This window comes from Nanorana parkeri, unplaced genomic scaffold (genome assembly GCF_000935625.1).
Source record: "Nanorana parkeri isolate BGI_ZX_2015 unplaced genomic scaffold, ASM93562v1 scaffold1001, whole genome shotgun sequence".
NCBI lineage: Eukaryota > Metazoa > Chordata > Amphibia > Anura > Dicroglossidae > Nanorana > Nanorana parkeri.
Window position 1 is genome coordinate 491,344 of NW_017307269.1, and position 7,458 is coordinate 498,801.

Genomic DNA, 7,458 nt, shown 5'->3' on the forward strand with positions numbered 1-7,458 from the left:
ATTTTTATTTTTATTTTTCCTGATAATCTCACATACCACTAAACCAGTGTTGAATGAAAAAGTCCTCTAAATGTTCTCACACCTATGGACATGAATGATTTAGAGATTTTCTTAGCTTGAGTACCCAGAAACCAAAAACTATTGTAAGTGAAGATATGGCCTACATCAAATGTCAGGCAATATCTTCAAATACCACTGCGGATTTCCCTTGCAATCCTTTTAAAGGGAAGACACTTGATGAGAGCAGCCATTACAACTGACACAGATAACGAGGACTGTAATAAATGTGTTATTCATAGAATTAATAAAATCTGTTTAGCGATTGTTTTCATTTCTTGGGTTCTCCAACTGATCCTCAGGGCTGAGAGTTAGACCGTATTTCTCTGACAATAACCTTTAATTCCATTTATATGCAAATTACATCAATTCACCCACCTAGACAAGCAACGGATATTATTTCACCTTATAAGACCGGTAGCACTGAGACAGAGGTTGCAGGACTTATTTCCGAATTGTTCAAGTATAGAATCAAACGCTTTATTTAATTACTTACTTAACTTGTTTGTGAGGTTGAAATGGCAACCTATTAATATCATTACCAGTTACTTAAAAATGCTTGATAAGCATGCTTGGACAGCATGAGAACCTGCAAAGGCCACCTGTGCTTAAAGTAGTATTAAACTCATAAACTTCTTTTCAATAATGAATCCAGATCAAACAAATGTACATTGCCCAGCAAAGCATTGCTTTACATTTTTGCCCAAACACTTACAATCATCATGTTTCTCAACAGCTGCTTCAAGTCTCTCAGCTTCCCTGAACTTACTGTCCAGTACAAGATCACAAAGGACAGAGCAGACGCCAGCAACTGTTCATTTACTAGCTTGAAGAAGGGAGGAGGGAGGGGGGGCTGGGTGGAGGGAAGTAGCTTGATTTACTGTGTCTGCATGTTTGTGGACACACAGCTTACTAACACACACACAAGGGTGACTGTATAGCACTTTGCTTGACAAAGGAGTCAGTCTAAAACAGGAAGTCAGGACCAGTGCTCAGGAGACCAGCTGATTCTACAGGAAACTAAAACATTTAAACATCAAGGATCAGCATTTATTGTAAGTGATTTCATCAGCATTGCAAATAGATTAAAATCGTTGTGAATTTAATATCACTTCAAAGGTACTCATGACACAAGCTCATCCAATAAGCAAGCAGCAATGCTAAGGGGAAGTGGCCCATACCAACCAATCAGCATTATTTTTTCACTGCTCTATGTGGCAGTAAAGTGAAAGTTGCTAAAGGTGTTGCACTTTTCACATTAGCATTGCTCTTTCACCTATGCACACACAAATATAGCTAGTGGATTATGAACCGGGTCATAATGCTTCACGTGTAAACATATGTGCTGTATGTTCATAGGATTATTGGGTTTGCACTGTGCTAGAAAATAGACCTCTTACGTCTATGTTGCATATTATTATAACACCATGCATTAGCTTCAATTCAGAAAGCTAACACACCAACACAAGGATCTTAATTTTCAAAAAAGTGAGCTATTTTCAGTTAAGTCCAATAAGATTTATAAATTACAGCCATGGCTGAAATAAAGATCGCTGTCCTTCTGTTAATGATTTGTGAATGGAACCCAGTGTCTGGTTGTCATGAGCTAGCCATACATGGGCAGATCCCTCACCATAAATTACAGATAGAGAAAGATCTGTCTATTTTGCCTATATAGTTGTAATAAGGAGCCATGATTATATGTGGTTTGTGGCAAACTTTTAGTAAATGATTTGAAAGTGATCATAGAGATTATCAACATGACTATAGGCAATAGTAAGTCCTTGTGAAGCTTAGATGTATGGGGCATCATTGGGGGTTAATACCTTATTCATCCTGATATTCCCAATGAATGCTCAAATTTAATGCATCAATTGCACATATCGGCCCATGTATGGCCTCTTATGGGCTTTTGAAGTCTCATCATTTTGCAAATGTGAAGTCACATGTGATGAAAATAGTGCTCACTACAAGAATGCCTTCATACAGTATACTATGTTTCATTATATCGGCTAATATTGTGTCATTTAGAAATAAAAGGTTAAGATTACACCAAGCATTACTGACATGGGTTGTAAGAAACCTTAGGTAACCCTTATCTCTTCATATGCCTTCTTCTGTCTTATATGCAGGTGAAACTCGAATAATTAGAATATTGTGCAAAGTTCATTTATTTCACTAATGCAACTTAAAAGGTGAAACTAATATATGAGATAGACTCATTACATGCAAAGCAAGATAATTCAAGCCGTGATTTGTCATAATTGTGATGATTATGGCTTACAGCTCATGAAAACCCCAAGAACCCCAAATCCACAACCTCAAAAAAGTAGATTATTACATGCAATCAATAAAAAAAGGATTGTACATAGAACAATATCGGACCTCTGAAAAGTACAAGCATGCATATGTACTCAGTACTTGGTTTGGGCCCCTTTTGCAGCACTTACTGCAATTACTTTTGCACGATATTCTAATTATTCGAGTTTCACCTGTATGTACTGCTTTGTATTAGTTGAAGGAAAGACAAATCTGCAGGCAGGAAGGCTCTGCATTTCCTCTTCATTATATTAACTCTTCAATTAGGTTATGTAATCCTATCTCACATTAACCTTATCACTGTAGAGGAGACTCTGATGTAAGCATTGTTATTATCAGGAACACAAACTGCCACTCACAATTATTATACTCTAATATTTACTGCTTGCATTTTATCTTTGGAGCAGTATTAGTGACTTTTTTCAGAGTTCCTAGACAACATCCTACATTATAATTATGGTGAACATAATGAGGTTAATTTTTTTAAAGGTAAATAGGCTGTTCACTTTGCACATTAATTTTCCCTTAGCTTAGTGAATGTTCTGAAAATTCACATTGTAAGGAAAATCCAACCATGCGCAAGGGGAAAAAAAGAAACTGTATTTTTTATTGGCTATGATTGGATGATAGAAGTCATTAGAACTTTACCGCAATCTCTAAGCTAAGGGAAAATTCCCATGCAAAGTATTTGCCTTTAGTCAATAAGCCCCAATTTTTCAGTAGCATCATTAGGTGAACTTGGCTTAGGCTCTGAAAGAGACTTTGCTTTTTGACTTAAAGGAATAGCCTGTTTTTGTTTTCTTCTCTGTAGTAAGGATGACAACCGGATAGCTCACTCTAGTATGTGAGTATCTCACTTGATGTATGAGCTACAGCCTCTTTTTGCTACATTATTAAAAATATTTTATTACTAAATTTATTTATTTACTCTATTTTTATTAAGAGTTTTCCAAACATTCAAAAAAAAATGATAAAGTACAGAAAGTCAATCTGATTCATAATGAAATACAATGTATCACAATAATGTGACAGTTCTAGCATTAAAAATAGTTACATAATCTAACCTAATAAAATTTGGGGTAACTTGTAATACAATGATACTCGTAATATTTATTCTTCATTTTCACCTGGTGATCTTGCAGGTAACATACTTCCCATATTAGGTCCTAGGTTGGCAACACTCATTTACTGTACTGGGTTTAGGAAAGAACAGCATTGTCACCCAAGGCTACTTAACCACAGAACCCTTACGCTCTCTTTTCATCTCTACAACAAAGGTGGGAATATTCTGGAGTTCACAGAGCTAAACCAGAGAGGGGGGGTAACGCGCAGAGAGCGCACATTGAGCAGGAAGCTACAAATTAAGTTACATGCTCACTGGATCTCTGTTAGGATCAACAGTTTCTGTATTTGCAGCATATTTAAAAAGACAAATATGGGGAAATGCAATGCAGAGGTGTACTGAATATGTTTTTTTAAAATATTTTGTCAAAACATATACCGGTACTTTAAATCATGCTAAATAAAATTGCACAATCCACATCGTATTTACACAAGCTGCTGGACTATAGAGACTGAACCTGCAATGGGCTCTAAGCATCAACAAGGGAATTTGTACAAATTTGTATCTGTAATCTATGGCGCAGGGGGCAGCTGCAAATCTTCAGTGTTTTTTTCATGTTGCTTTAATTTGCTAGACAATCAAATCATGACACTAATTAATTACTATGCTATAGTGCAAAGCTTGTATTTCAAATGAGCAAATCCGTGCCATATACAGCTATATGACTAGACTGTGACTAGCAAGGCCTCTCCAAAGTAGAGAAAGAAGGCTTGAAATTGGACACACACTTTAAATGATGCTAGTACTATTCATTTTCATTGTAATGCTGCCATCCATCATTTCACTTTTACAAAATAGGCATTACACAGCTTTAAGTTAGAGGAAATTGTTCCAAGGTCTTCTGTTCATTCACGAAGTTGAAGATTATGGTGGTTTTATTGCAAAAATAAAATTGTACTATGATTGAATCAAAGCATCACATATGATGAAGATGATATGATTGTAAAGGCTCAAATTATATTTCCCTAAATTGATAAAAATGAGCATATTGAAATGATGTCAGGATGACATTAGAAATAAGAATGATATGGAAAAAACTGCTGCTGAAAACTTTTTGTGCTTATTGAAACAAGAACAATTTTGGTCTTGCAATATTTGACAGCATATTTTCTTCCTTGGGATTCTTGGACAATGTACTGTATATTTGATAAGCATAGAATGAAAGAAAATAAATCTCATCTGCTTTTCTCTTGTCAGTGTCAACTACATAGCTGACTACTACAAATTAAATGCAGTTGACAGGTGAAATCAGCAGAAAGTGAACAAGCTGTGAAATATGAGCAAGAGATTCCTGCAATTTCATGCCCATTACAACATTCACATCCTTGCAGTGAGTGGTCTACCTTGTGGTCTGCACCCTTCTTCTTCTACTTTATATGCCATGACGTGTGTACTGTGTCTCCATGCAATTAAAAACTAGTAGCTAGTGACATAGAAAATAAATAGGACTTTGCTCTCTGCATGCTAGTGTATATAGAATGTATAGCAACTTCATTTATATTTAGCAATGTGAATACTACTCCATTTAAATTGTTTACAAATACATTTGATATTAGTAAGATAATACTTATATAATTCATCTAATATTGTTATACTTAAAAAAGGTCACAGGATAATGTCATAAAACCCCAAACATAAATGTCATATCATAGATAATTATATATTTAGAACGGGTCATGAAGTTTATATTTCCTTAACCCCTACCTACAGGCTTTTAAAAATCTATAGCTACTTTATAGGCTTCAACAAGTTGCTAGAAAGCTGGCAGTCAAAATAAGTGTACCTACTGTAGGTGGAGAGAATTTTTCTGTCCTTTAGCGATAAAAAGTACTGTATACTTTAGGAATGGAACTCATAGGAATGGATCAATGTATTCTGCAACATGCACTGTAATATGTTAGTGTCATATGGTTTGAACAGGACACACAGAAAGTTCACACCATATATGTGCAGCAGATTGCAGAAAATGCAACTCAAGTGGACTAATGGTGTGAACAAGCCCTTAGGGTAGGAACTCATAGGAATGGGCCAATGTATTCTGTAACATGCACTGTAATATGTTAGTGTCATATGGTTTGAACAGGACACACAGAAAGTTCACACCATACATGTGCAGCAGAGTACAGAAAATGCAACTCAGTGGACTCATGGTGTAAACAAGCCCTAAGGGTAAGAACTCATAGGAATGGGTCAATGTATTTTGTAACACATACTGCAATATACTACTGTTATCTAAATACAGGAAGTATATATTTATTTGTTGTTAGTGGAAACGCTTGTTGTTGACATTGCCTCATGATGTACAGTCATTACCAAGAATACACTAAAAATGCTCTAATTTTAGGCCATTTTAAATAACAAATAAAGATGAAGATAAACGAAAAATTTCAGAACAGAGGGAAATAAATGTATTGCTATTCTGTTTTTCAAAGTCAACAGTGTACAAATTCAGAATATTTCTTATAACTCATTTTAGACTCATGGGATGAACAAAAAAGGAGTTTGATTCACAGGAGCCAAAAATATAACGCAAATTCGGTGGACAAACCGAGCCTTCTGACCTATGATTAGCTGTCATGATAGCTACCCAGTGGAACAACTCATTTAATGCAGATGGATTACTTGGTATGCATGTAGATAGAGAGCAAGCTCATGCAATTACGAATAAATCACAACTCCTTTGTCATCATCTGTTGTTCTCTTTCCCCATGTCATCATGTTTTATTTGCAGTTAGCTTTTCTGTTTTTCCTTCAGGGCTTATCACATTTGTTTCTTACTATACTTTGCATTTGTTTACAAGAATAACAAAGTACCAGAAATACTCTCTGCTACTTACTCAGTGTCACACTCTCTATGTAAGCAATATATCTTATTAATACCCGTATCCCTTTTTGTCACTCTTTGGGATAGAAGTGAATTTTTGGATAGAAAAATGCACCATACAGTACTAGCTCTTTTTTGTATGGCCTGGTTTGCCTATTCTGTAATCAGCTTTATAATTCTGCAATCATATCTATAATTCTGTAATCAGCTCTTGCTATAATTAGACAGCTGGTGATAAGATGTATAGGAAATGCTGCTCACGACACCAGCAAGTATTACCTCTCACAATCCCAGAGGCAGAGATGTAAAGAAATCAGTATATACGAGGCAAGTGCTTATTTTCTTACAGCAACACCTTTTCCAAAACTGATATTTTTGTTATAGGTGCAACAAGGGTGTTACTATGACTGTAAAAAAAATTAGAGCACCCATGTACTAACACATAGTGCCCCCAAGCTAGTATCACCACGTTATGTATGAAAGTCTCCCTCTTTTATACACACACTTATACTGCCCTAAAGAACCGAAAACCTTAGGCTCTGTGTACACTTGAGCATTTTTTGCCTGCATCATAAATGTATGTGTAAACGGCTGTAGAGGAGTATTTTTTGACATAACAAATATAAATATACATTTATCATTGTCTATTTAAGTCTATTTAAAGTGTATTTCCAGCCAAATTGGGATACTATTTTATAGGGATGTCCCGATACCGATGCTAGCATCGGAATCGGGCCCGATACAGGGCATTTTGACAAGTACTTGTACTTGTCAAAATGGCCCGATACATATGCCGAAGCTTGCGCTACGGGTTTTTTTTTCTTACTTACCTCGCCGAGCGTCGCGTCACTGCTGTTTTGGTGGGCAGAGCTCCAGGTGGGGTCCTAATTTAGGTGGCCGGAGACTGCCAGATGACTCCGCTCAGAGCGCCGCCCACTGGAGAAGCAGTGACGCGACGCTTGGTGAGGTAAGTAAGAAAAAAAAACGCAGCGGCCAGTCAGCACTGGTCTGGCGAGAGGAGCTCCAGGTGGGGTTCTAATTTAGCTGGCCGGCACCTCTGAGCCAGCTAAATTAGGACCCCACCTGGAGCTCCTCCCACTGGACCAGCACTGACTCATCGCTGCTCTCCTCCCGC